At 52.1% G+C, this 12,227-nt stretch overlaps 1 protein-coding gene across 2 annotated transcripts in view; it reads left to right on the top strand.

Moving 5' to 3' along the window:
- Positions 1-1,960: 1,960 nt before the first annotated feature.
- Positions 1,961-12,227, top strand: part of LOC141055857 (uncharacterized) — a 44,029-nt gene continuing 33,762 nt past the window's right edge. For both annotated transcript variants that reach the window (XM_073552578.1, XM_073552577.1), the window contains exon 1: positions 1,961-2,099. The gene's annotated coding sequence lies outside the window, so the exon portion shown is untranslated. The remainder of the gene's footprint in view (positions 2,100-12,227) is intronic.

The following is a 12,227-nucleotide window of genomic DNA, read 5'->3' as shown; positions in this document are numbered from 1 at the left end:
ACACCCCAAGCGTGCATCATTAACCCCCCTCTCCCGGGACTACCAGACACCCCAAGCATGCATCATTAACCCCCCTCTCCCGGGACTACCAGACACCCCAAGTGTGAAGCAATGGGATGAAACTAAATGGGAAGAGACACAGACTAGATATTAGAAAAAACTTTTTGACAGTTAGTGATCAATGAGTGGAACAGGCTGCCACGAGAAGTGGTGAGTTCTCCTTCAATGGAAGTATTCAAACAGAGGCTGGACAGACATCTGACTGGGATGATTTAGCCAATCCTGCTTTGAGCAGGGGGTTGGACCAGATGGCCCCTTCCAACTCTACCATTCTATGATCATCAACCCCCCTCTCCTGGGACTACCAGACACCACAAGCGTGCATTAACCCCCCTCTCCCGGGACTATCAGTCACCACAAGCGTGCATTAACCCCCCTCTCCCAGGACTACCAGACACCACAAGCATGCACTAACCCCCCCCCGGTACCAAGCCAGACCCGACCCCAGGAGCGTGCATTAACATCCCCCCACCGGAGACCCAACCAGCCCCCACAGATGTGCATTAACCCCCCCCAGGACCCAACCAGCCCCCACAAGCGTGCATTAACCCTCCCCGACCCAAACAGACCCCACAAGCCAGTCTTAACCCCCCTGGGAGCCCAAGCAGACCCCACATGTGTGCACTAACCCCCAACCCCCTGCCCCAACCAGACCCCGCAAGCGTGCATTAACCCCCACCCCCTGCCCCAACCAGACCCCACAAGCATGCATTAACCCCCACCCCCTGCCCCAACCAGACCCCACAAGCATGCATTAACCCCCACCCCCTGCCCTAACCAGAACCCACAAGCATGCATTAGTACCCCCCCCCCCCCAAGTACAACCAGACCCCCACAAGTGTGCATTAACCCCCACCCCCCTGCCCCAAACAGACCCCCACAAGCGTGCATTATCCCCCACCCCCCTGCCCCAAACAGACCCTGGAAGAGTGCATTAACCCCCACCCCCTGCCCCAAACAGACCCCAGAAGCATGCATTAGTACCCCCCCGAAGTACAACCAGACCCCACAAGCATACATTAACCCCCCACCCCCAACCAGACCCCACAAGCATGCATTAACCCCCCAGACCCGTAAGCGTGCATTAACCCCCCACCCCCTGCCCCAACCAGACCCCACAAGCATGCATTAGCACCCCCCCGAAGTACAACCAGACCCCGCAAGCGTGCATTAACCCCCCACCCCCAACCCGACCCCAAAGCATGCATTAGTACCCCCCGAAGTACGAGACCCCACAAGTGTGCATTATACCCCAAGCCCCCTGCCCCAGACCCCACAAGCATGGATTAACCCCCCAGACCCCAAACAGACCTATAAGCGTGCATTAACCCCTTCCCCCTACCCAAACAGACCCCACAAGCATGCATTAACCCGCCCAGACCCCAAATAGACCCTGCAAGCATGCATTAACCCCCCTGGAAGCCCAAGCAGACCCCGCAAGCAAGTATTAACCCCTCCGGACCCTAAACAGACCCCGTAAGCGTGCATTAACCCCTACCCAAAGACCCCACAAGCGTGCATTATCTCCCCCCCCAACCCCAGACAGACCCCATAAGCATGCATTAACCCCCCCCCGACCCAACCAGACCCCACCAGCGTGCATTAATGCCCCCTCCCCTCCGGGAACCCAACAGCTCCCAGCTAAGCGCCCAAATCCCACTAGTTAGCCCCAAGTATCAGCCCCATCAACCAAACATCTAAGAAGACACCAACCTGTTACTTACTAATCCCTCCTGCCTGTCACTGACCTCACTCCACACTGCTCACAGGCACCAGAGAGACAGCTGAGACAGTGTATAATGGAGGCTTCTCTCCCTGCACCAGAAGGTAGAGACACTGTAATGGCGTCTTCTCTTCCTGCCTTTGCTGTCAGAACACGCCCCCCCTGTATGACACGCCCCCTGTATGACACGCCCCCAGAAATGACATCACACCTGGAAGGAGCCCATACAGTCTAGCAGCCATTTACCGTGGCGTCGCCGTGGGATTGGAGGCTAGCGGCTGCAGAAGACGTCGGTCTGACGGTGGACAGCGAGCAGGTAAGTGAATATTCTTTTTATGTCTGTTTGTGTCGGGGGCCATGGCTGTGCTGATCATGGGGAGTCTGGGGGCCCGGGGCAGGTTGTTGTGATCATGGGGGGGGGGGGGAAGTCTGGGGGCCAAGGCAAGGCCGGACAGTTGTTGTCTGATCATGAGGGACATTTGGGGTTCTGTGGGGGGACCCAGGGGCCTGGGTGGCTGTTTGTGGGGGGGCCCGCTGGGCCGTTTGTGGGGGGGCCCGCCGGGCCGTTTGTGGGGGGCTCGGGGGGCCCGCCGGGCTGTTTGTGGGGATCATAGGGGGTCCTGTGGGGAGCCAGGGGGTCTTGTGGGGACTCAGGGGCCCGGCTGTTCATGGGGGGGGGTAGTCAGGAGGCCCGGCTGATGATGGAGTGAGCCAGTGCCCAGGGGGACAAATCTCCAGCGTCCATGATTAGTAGGCACATTGTTGACTTTCTCCACCTGCAGCTCAGCCAGTAGTCCTGTTCTTTTAATCAGCACACACTGTGCGGAGACCAGTACCAACATCATGTTGACTGTCTCCACCTGCAGCTCAGCCCGTAGTCCTATCCTTTTCATCAGCACAGACTGTGCTGCCCATGCACAGTACCAGCATGTTGACTGTCTCCACCTGCAGCTCAGCCAGTAGTCCTGTTCTTTTCATCAGCACAGACTGTGCTGCACATGCACAGTACCAGCATGTTGACTGTCTCCACCTGCAGCTCAGCCAGTAGTCCTGTTCTTTTAATCAGCACACACTGTGCGGAGACCAGTACCAACATCATGTTGACTGTCTCCACCTGCAGCTCAGCCCGTAGTCCTATCCTTTTCATCAGCACAGACTGTGCTGCCCATGCACAGTACCAGCATGTTGACTGTCTCCACCTGCAGCTCAGCCAGTAGTCCTGTTCTTTTCATCAGCACAGACTGTGCTGCACATGCACAGTACCAGCATGTTGACTGTCTCCACCTGCAGCTCAGCCAGTAGTCCTGTTCTTTTAATCAGCACACACTGTGCGGAGACCAGTACCAACATCATGTTGACTGTCTCCACCTGCAGCTCAGCCCGTAGTCCTATCCTTTTCATCAGCACAGACTGTGCTGCCCATGCACAGTACCAGCATGTTGACTGTCTCCACCTGCAGCTCAGCCAGTAGTCCTGTTCTTTTCATCAGCACAGACTGTGCTGCACATGCACAGTACCAGCATGTTGACTGTCTCCACCTGCAGCTCAGCCAGTAGTCCTGTTCTTTTAATCAGCACACACTGTGCGGAGACCAGTACCAACATCATGTTGACTGTCTCCACCTGCAGCTCAGCCCGTAGTCCTATCCTTTTCATCAGCACAGACTGTGCTGCCCATGCACAGTACCAGCATGTTGACTGTCTCCACCTGCAGCTCAGCCAGTAGTCCTGTTCTTTTCATCAGCACAGACTGTGCTGCACATGCACAGTACCAGCATGTTGACTGTCTCCACCTGCAGCTCAGCCAGTAGTCCTGTTCTTTTAATCAGCACACACTGTGCGGAGACCAGTACCAACATCATGGTGACTGTCTCCACCTGCAGCTCAGCCAGTAGTCCTGTTCTTTTAATCAGCACACACTGTGCGGAGACCAGTACCAACATCATGGTGACTGTCTCCACCTGCAGCTCAGCCCGTAGTCCTATCCTTTTCATCAGCACAGACTGTGCTGCACATGCACAGTACCAGCATGTTGACTGTCTCCACCTGCAGCTCAGCCAGTAGTCCTGTTCTTTTAATCAGCACACACTGTGCGGAGACCAGTACCAACATCATGGTGACTGTCTCCACCTGCAGCTCAGCCCGTAGTCCTATCCTTTTCATCAGCACAGACTGTGCTGCACATGCACAGTACCAGCATGTTGACTGTCTCCACCTGCAGCTCAGCCAGTAGTCCTGTTCTTTTAATCAGCACACACTGTGCGGAGACCAGTACCAACATCATGTTGACTGTCTCCACCTGCAGCTCAGCCCGTAGTCCAATATAGGGTATCAGCCTACTCGGGACAACTTGCACAACTACTGTTAGGGTCCAATTTCTCATGTTACACTTGGGAAAAACAAACATTGGGGGTGAAAAGATCATTTTTGTGAAAATAAAATTAGATTTTTGATTTTTATGGCTCTACATTATAAACTGTCAAGCACTTGGGGGGTTCAAAGTGCTCACCACACATCTAGATAAGTTCCTTAAGGGGTCTACTTTACCGTAACGTTTACTGACCATGGGAACATACCCTAAAGAGTTTTTGACTTATGACTGTATAAAAGTTAGTAAACTAAATGGGGTGATCAGCCCTTTACTCGACTCCTATTTTATTATTTTTTTTTACATAATCACTTAGTTACGTTTTGAGGTGTATTTACGTTCTATAATTTATCGGCTTTTAATAATTACCAATAAAGATTTTTTTTTTGTAGTGTATAATTGGTGATTATATATGCAGTAATATACACTTTCCATTCATTTGGTGGGCGGCTGATGCGGCAGCGGTGGGCAGGCTGAGACGGCAGCGGTGGGCAGGCTGAGATGACCATTAGATTCTTCATGACTGGGTGGTGGGCGTGGCGGCAACACCGGCTGTGTGAGTAACAAGTCCTTGTATTTGTTCGCCCACGATTTCAGTATGTGATTGTACTTACCGTATATATACATTGCTATTGGGGAGTCGAAGGGGGAGGGGGGGATGATTGTATAATGTTTTAATAATTATTCCTTCCCCCTCTCCCTTCCACTCCCCAGTAGCAATGTATATATAAGCTACTGGATGATCCTGACCTGCTGGAAAACCAAATGCCCAATGATAACATAAGGCAGCAGTGCTCAGGATAATCCAGCAGCTTAGAAGTGAAAGGTCGGAAGGATTTTGGAAGGTTTGCGTGGTGGAGGAGGAGCTAGAGTGGAGGCTGAATTGGGGGTGGAGCCTGGGCGGAGTCTCAAGGGGGGGCACCATATATTTTGCCAGTATGGGAGCCCCGAAATTCCTAGTGGCAACCCTGGCCGGAGGCACCATTATTCTCTACGTGGAGGTCGGTGCTGGAGACCCCATTATTCTCTATGTGGAGTGCGGCTCTGCGGGTGGAGGTCGGTGCCAGAGGCTCCATTATTCTCTATGTGGAGTGCGGGTGGAGGTCGGTGCCGGAGGCTCCATTATTCTCTATGTGGAGTGTGGCTCTGCGGGTGGAGGTCGGTGCTGGAGGCTCCATTATTCTCTATGTGGAGTGCGGCTCTGCGGGTGGAGGTCGGTGCTGGAGGCTCCATTATTCTCTATGTGGAGTGCGGCTCTGCGGGTGGAGGTCGGTGCTGGAGGCTCCATTATTCTCTATGTGGAGTGCGGCTCTGCGGGTGGAGGTCGGTGCTGGAGGCTCCATTATTCTCTATGTGGAGTGCGGCTCTGCGGGTGGAGGTCGGTGCCGGAGGCTCCATTATTCTCTGTGGAGTGCAGGTGGAGGTCGGTGCTGGAGGCTCCATTATTCTCTATGTGGAGTGTGGCTCTGCGGGTGGAGGTCGGTGCCGGAGGCTCCATTATTCTCTATGTGGAGTGTGGCTCTGCGGGTGGAGGTCAGTGCCGGAGGCTCCATTATTCTCTATGTGGAGTGTGGCTCTGCGGGTGGAGGCTGGTGCTGGAGGCTCCATTATTCTCTATGTAGAGTGCGGCTCTGCGGGTGGAGGTCGGTGCCGGAGGCTCCATTATTCTCTATGTGGAGTGCGACTGCGGGTGGAGGTCGGTGCTGGAGGCTCCATTATTCTCTATGTGGAGTGTGTCTCTGCGGGTGGAGGTTGGTGCTGGAGGCTCCATTATTCTCTATGTGGAGTGCGGCACTGCGGGTGGAGGTCGGTGCCGGAGGCTCCATTATTCTCTATGTGGAGTGCAGGTGGAGGTCGGTGCTGGAGGCTCCATTATTCTCTATGTGGAGTGTGTCTCTGCGGGTGGAGGTTGGTGCTGGAGGCTCCATTATTCTCTATGTGGAGTGCGTCTCTGCGGGTGGAGGTCGGTGCCGGAGGCTCCATTATTCTCTATGTGGAGTGCGGGTGGAGGTCGGTGCCGGAGGCTCCATTATTCTCTATGTGGAGTGTGGCTCTGCGGGTGGAGGTCGGTGCCGGAGGCTCCATTATTCTCTATGTGGAGTGCGGCTGTGCGGGTGGAGGTCGGTGCTGCAGGCTCCATTATTCTCTATGTGGAGTGCGGCTCTGCGGGTGGAGGTCGGTGCCGGAGGCTCCATTATTCTCTATGTGGAGTGTGGGTATGCGGGTGGAGGTCGGTGCTGAATGCTCCATTATACTCTATGTGGACTGCGGCTCTGCGGTGGAGGTCGGTGCTGGAGGCTCCATTATTCTCTATGTGGAGTGCGGGTGGAGGTCGGTGCTGGAGGCTCCATTATTCTCTATGTGGAGTGCGGGTGGAGGTCGGTGCTGGAGGCTCCATTATTCTCTGTGGAGGCTGGTGCTGGAGGCTCCATTATTCTCTATGTGGAGTGCGGCTCTGCGGGTGGAGGTCGGTGCTGGAGGCTCCATTATTCTCTATGTGGAGTGCGGCTCTGCGGGTGGAGGTCGGTGCTGGAGGCTCCATTATTCTCTATGTGGAGTGCGGCTCTGCGGGTGGAGGTCGGTGCTGGAGGCTCCATTATTCTCTATGTGGAGTGCGGCTCTGCGGGTGGAGGTCGGTGCTGGAGGCTCCATTATTCTCTATGTGGAGTGCGGCTCTGCGGGTGGAGGTCGGTGCTGGAGGCTCCATTATTCTCTATGTGGAGTGCGGGTGGAGGTCGGTGCTGGAGGTAAAAAATGCGTTGACCATTAGCGGCATTGAGCCAGTGTGTGTATTGTGCTGGACATTAATTAAATGGATTTTTAACCTTTCTTTGCATTAAAAGTTAAATTTTATTTTTTGATTATTCGCCGGACATTACTCTTCATTAAGGAGGATAATGGCCCAAAAGGGGGTGGAGTCCTTGAAAGTGGTAGCTACCTAAAAGAGGGCGGAGCATCTCAGTCAGAGGGGTGGCACAGACGGATGTCGGGGACAATGGTACTATGTGGGTCCAATCTGCCGTATGAATTACCCACCCGGTAAGATGTTACGTGGGTGTGCCTTTCAGATGAACGCAGAGGATATATTCGGACTGATCGATTCTGGGAGCTCGCTGACCCTAGTGAAGGCTGTGCCCGATAAATTTATAATGTCCAAAAGGAAGATCGAGGTCACCTGCATCCATGGGTGCACTAGGGACTACTCAGTGGCCTTGGTGATCCTCGAGACGGTCAGGGACATTAAAGGCCATGAAGTCACCTGTCCGGTGATGGTAGGCCGGGACTCTAGGCTGTTCTGAGACGTGTGGGGGGAGGGGGGAGCTCCTCTTCAGCAGGAGGATGGAGGCCTCTCTACTGATGGGGTGGCGTACAGAAAGGCAGTAACACCTCACAAACGGACGGGTCAGATGTAGGGGTGACCGGAGGAAGGCATGCGTCTGTCCAGCTTACTAACCTGACATCACCTGAAGTGTTCCAGGATATGACTGTTTTTAAATAATAACCAATACTTCATTGAATGCATTTATCGTATGCATTTTTTTGTAACTTTTTATTGCACTTTTTATCATTTTTTTGCAGGATGCAGCTGGGCTCCTTTTTGATGGCTGTGTTTTCTGTGTGATGCATATATAGTGCTGAACGGCCCGATTTCCATTATAGGCGTTTTTAAATAAGCTGTCATCCAGACACACTGCATCACGCTTTCCTGTGTGACTTATGTCCTAAGCAAGCTCCATCTGTGTGCTTTTTTCCACTAGGCAGCTAACACCTTCATCATCACTGCTATACTGATAGGGTGGTGGTTTTCATCAGTGGAGGGCACCTGTGATGCTCCAGCCTTTATCTTTGGGAGCCTGCTGCGTCCCGCTAGTGCATTAGTCATTGGACAAGGTTTGGTGAGGCTATTTTTCATGATGTGTAAAAACGCAAGTGGAGCAATTCTACAGTTGATGCCCTGACAATAAGTGGCTTGAGTTTGTATAGTGTTGGAAGATAACCTCAGAGCTGATGCTTTAAGATTGACACCTGTGGAAAGAGACCCATGGACCTTAGAGGTGTCGCTTTATAGTCAGGAAAACCGAAGCGAACCACTGGCGGGACTTCACCTCTTGGAACAGATAGAGGCCAACCATAGATAAGTTGTGCAGGTTTAACAGTTATTAGAGATATTGAGAGGTGTTTGCACAGAATGAAGATGACTTTGGGTGCACCCATGCTATTCCTCATGGGATCCCTACAGCAACCACTGCTCCCATTCGAGAGAGGTATTGACAGGTCCCACCTCAGATGTACCAGGAGATGAAAGAACTGTTGGCCCACATGCTGCGTGATCCGTGAGATGAAGAGTCCCTGGGCAGCCCCCATCATGTTAGTTTGGAAAAAGGATTGTACCCTGCTTAAGTTTCTGCATGGACTATCAAAGGCTGAACGTGTGTACTGTATGGGACTCCTATCCCTTGCCGAGAATTAAAGAATCCATATTTGCATTAGGAAAAAACAAATATTTTTCTTCTCTTGATTTAGCCAGTGGCTACTGGCAAGTCCTGGTAGCTGAAAAAGATGGCCAGAAAACAGCTTTTGTCCACCCTGGGGGCCTGTTCGAACTCAACCGGATGCCTTTCAGACAGACGAATGTACCAGGAACCACAGGCAGAAATAATTTTTTTGACATCAGAACTTAGGCCCACCTGAAAACCCTTGCCATCGCCTCCCATGTGGCCACTATCCCTGGATGGGCACTCAGACTGGACTCATGGAACTCCTGAAGGAGTTTACAGCAAAATTGGTCCAGTACAAACAGTTTATTTCCTGGCTTGGAGCAGGAGCTAAAGACTGGGCCCCCACAATCTCTTGTTCCAACTCAGAGGAGATCTCCGCTACCATCAGCCCGGGAGGAAGAATGGAGGACAGCGGATCGGGGGGAGACACAGGCTCAAAACTGCAGGACAAGGCATCAGCCTTGATGTTCTTAGTACCAGGACGGAAAGTGATACTAAACTGAAATCGGGGGAAAAAAAGTGACCAACGAGCTTGCCTAGGAGTCAATCTTTTCACTGACTCGATCGATATATGCCAAATTTTTGTGATCTGTGACCACAGTAATAGGGTCAGGCACCCTTTCCAAAAAGTGCCCCCTTTCTTCAAATGCCAACTTGACTGCAAGAAGTTCTTTATTGCCTACGTCATAATTTCGTTCGGCGGGAGAGAACTTCTTGCAGAAGAAAGCACAGGGCTTAAGCTTGGTCAATATGACAGGTCCCTGAGATTAAAACTGCTCCCACCTCAAAAGCATCCACCTCCACGATAATGGGTTTGGATGAATCTGGTTGAACCAAAACCGGAGCGGATATAAAACTTTTCTGGCGTTAATAAAAGACTTCTTGGCGGTCTCCGACCACTCCTTCACATCCGCCCCCGAGTGAGATTAGTAACTACTTGAGAAAACCTTTTAAAAAAGTTTGCGGTAATAATTGGCAAATCCCAGGAAGCTTGGGGTTGTACCTAGGGATGAGCGAGTATATTTGTTAGGATTCTGTACTCAGCGTGTAATGCAGTACTCGCAGCCCTCGAATTTTAGCGAGTACATTTCACTACTCGCCTCGCAATATTCGGATCTCCCGCCTGGCATGTGTCAGCCAATCACAGCAAAGCCTCCGCCTTCTTTGTGGCATTACTGTTATTGGCTGGCCGCGGAGCGTCGTATGTGTGTGCGGGCTCTGCCGGCCTGATCGGGGGTCTGCGTGCTCTGCCAGGCTGATCGGGTGTCTGTGCCGCACAGACCCCCGATCAGCCCGGCAGAGCCCGCACACACACTGCCCCACAGACCCCCGCACACATTCTCCGCCCGCACACAGTCTACGCCCATTACTCGCATTTCCCATAGACATTCATTGGACTTGCTACTCGTTACAAGTACCTGAATATTAGGAGCTACTCGTAACGAGTACAGCGAGTCCGAGTATTTCACTACTCACTCACCCCTAGTTGTACCCAATCAGCTATCGCTTGCACCTTCCTGGGACCCATGTGAAAGCCCTCACAGGACACAATCGGACCCAAAAAGGACAGCTCCTGCACAAAAAAACGAACACTTCTTCAACTTGGCAAATAACTGATTATCTCAGAGTCTTTGAAGAATAGTCCGTTAATGCTGCAAATGAGTCTGCCTGTCCGAGGAGAACACCAAAATATCATCCAAATACACAATGACAAAATGTACAATAAGGTCAGCAAATAACACTGATGAAATTGTGGAAAATAGCGGAAGCCTTTGTAAGTCCAAATGGCATGATCAGGTTTTCAAAGAGTCCCTCTGATGTGAGGAACGCCGTTTTTCACTCATCTCCCTCCTGGACCCTTATCAGGTTGTAAGCACCCCGGAGGTCTAACTTGGAGAACCATTTGGCCCTGGACATTTGATTGCATAAATCTGGGATGAGGGGAAGAGGATAGGTGTTTCTCACCGTGATTGTTTAGTTCCCGAAACTCGAGGCAAGTACGCAAACTGACATCTTTTTTCTTAACAAAAAAGAATCCCGCTGCCACAAGATAGACAGAAGGAATATACTCCTTCATGGCTAAGCGTTCGGGAGCAGACATATTAATCAGAAGGGCTTTCGGTAATTTAGCCCTTGGAAGAAATTCAATTGCACAGTCTATGTGGCGTCTATGTGGCGGTAAGACCTCAGCCTCGCTTTCAGAGAACACATCTTCAAAGTCCTTTAGGTACTCCGGAATACCCTCCAGCTCGACAGACGACACAAACAGATTTGAAAGGTTCAGATGTTAATTCAACTTTACAACCATGGTTAACACATTTAGATCCCTATTGAACAGTGTCCCCCGTTACCCTATTGATGATTGGGTTGTGGCATTGTAAGGCTGGTTTCACATTTGCGTTAAAACAACGCTGCTCCCTGCCCGCCCCTTCCGGGATCACCGCCTACTTTCGCATTTGCACGCATGCGATCGGCGCACCCTATCTTTAGCATAGGGTGCGCAGATCATGCGCTGCCAGTGTGAAAGTAGCGTGCTGCGCACTTTTGACGGTGCGCCGTGCGCGCCGAAATGCAGCATGTTGCATTTCGACGCGCACGGCGCACCGTCAAAAGTGCGCAGCACGCTACTTTCACACTGGCAGCGCATGATCTGCGCACCCTATGCTAAAGATAGGGTGCGCCGATCGTATGCGTGCAAATGCGAAAGTAGGCGGTGATCCCGGATGGGGCGGGCAGGGAGCCGGCTCGGGGCGGGGCTTAACGACGCAGGGCGCAGCGTTGTTTTAACGCAAATGTGAAACCAGCCTAACCAGGGTATTCCCAACACCGACCTGGCAGGCAAATTCTCCAAGACAAAACAACTTACCTTCTCTGTATGATCAGAGCCCACTTTGAAGGAGAAGACCTTCGAGACGTAACAAATCCCTCCTTTAGTAAGGGGAGAGGAGTCAATGGCCACCTCTTTCATAGGGGATTGGAGTTTGTCCCTATCTTGCATTGGGAAACCAAGTTGAGGCTGATCAATCCACAAAAGCTGTCGAAAAATAAAGACAACCATCCACCATAAGTTCCACTTGAAGCAACATTTTTTAAAATGAGGAAAAGTGTACCTGAGGGTCTGGATGGCCTCCTCGATTTCCACTCAGACCTAGTGGTTTCCTGCCGCCTTGGGTAGTGGAGGGCAAGAAGGACAATCCCTCCTCCAGTGTCCCGGTTCTCCACAATAGAAACACAGCCATTTCTTCCGACGACGCCTTCTCTCCTCTTTCAAGGTGATTGCACCTACCTCCATGGACTCGGAAACAGTTGTGGCCTCATCACCACTAGGGAACAATGGAGCTTCTATTTGCATAACTCCTCTCGCCTGAAGCCTGCGGTTCGTGCGCACCGCCTGGGTCATGACTTCCTCCAGGGAATCAGCTGGAGGGTGGAGTCCCAGTGCATCCGGGAGACGTTCGGACAAGCCTCGACTGAACAAACTCCGGAGGGCAGCGTCATCCCATGACACCTCCGCGGCCCAACGTTTGAATTCTGAGCAAAACCACTTGGCCGAGTGTTTCCCCTGACAGGCACTCATC

The sequence above is a fragment of the Dendrobates tinctorius genome, unplaced genomic scaffold (assembly GCF_039654945.1).
Source record: "Dendrobates tinctorius isolate UK_male_01 unplaced genomic scaffold, ASM3965494v1 ptg000192l, whole genome shotgun sequence".
Classification (NCBI taxonomy): Eukaryota; Metazoa; Chordata; class Amphibia; order Anura; family Dendrobatidae; genus Dendrobates; species Dendrobates tinctorius.
This window is presented reverse-complemented; position numbering and strand designations above follow the sequence as displayed.